Below are 796 nucleotides of genomic sequence, written 5' to 3' on the forward strand. Positions count from 1 at the left end.
AAAAAAGGACTTGAAAAGCCTGGCAGTGGCTATTCATAATGTGCAAACTCTGCACTAGCGATTCCTGCAAACATGCACATATACTTGTATTTGCTATAACACTGTTTAATATAAAAACATAGGCTGGGCACAGTGGCTCACACCTGTAATCCCAGCACTTTGGGAAGCTGAGGTGGGCAGACTGCTTGAGCTCAGTTCAAGACCAGCCTGGGCAACTTAAGCCCAGGAGTCTGAGGCTGCAGTGAGCTGTGATCGAGTCTCTGTACTCCAGCCTGGGCAACAGAGTGAGACCCTGTTTCAAAAGAAAACAAAACAAAACAAAAAAAGGCAAAAATCTAAGTGATTATCAGTAGGGAACAGATTAAATGGAGGGGAATTTCCCCTCTATTAAGATTAAATAGATTAAATAGAGGGGAATTTCCATGCAAAGGAGTACAATAAAGCAATTATAAATAACGATGCAGATCTGTATATGCTGACATGAAAAGAGCAAGTTACAAAACATGTATGTTATTCACTGTTTATTAAAATTACATAAATGTTTATATTTATAAACAAGTGGTAGAGACTCATTCATTCAACAGAAATATACTGAACTACAGGATATAGCTGTTCAGTGTGTATGTACATTTGTTCAACAGAAATATGTTGAACCAAAAAAAAAGAAAAGAAAGAGGAGGAGATGAGTCCATGTACTCCTCAGTTTACTCATGAGCTCATTTACTGCACAAATGCAGACACTCAGTACAAAAATGGCAAATATGTATTTGCTACTGTTCAAAGCAAGAGCCCCTCT

Source organism: Pan paniscus, chromosome 18 (assembly GCF_029289425.2).
Source record: "Pan paniscus chromosome 18, NHGRI_mPanPan1-v2.0_pri, whole genome shotgun sequence".
Classification (NCBI taxonomy): domain Eukaryota; kingdom Metazoa; phylum Chordata; class Mammalia; order Primates; family Hominidae; genus Pan; species Pan paniscus.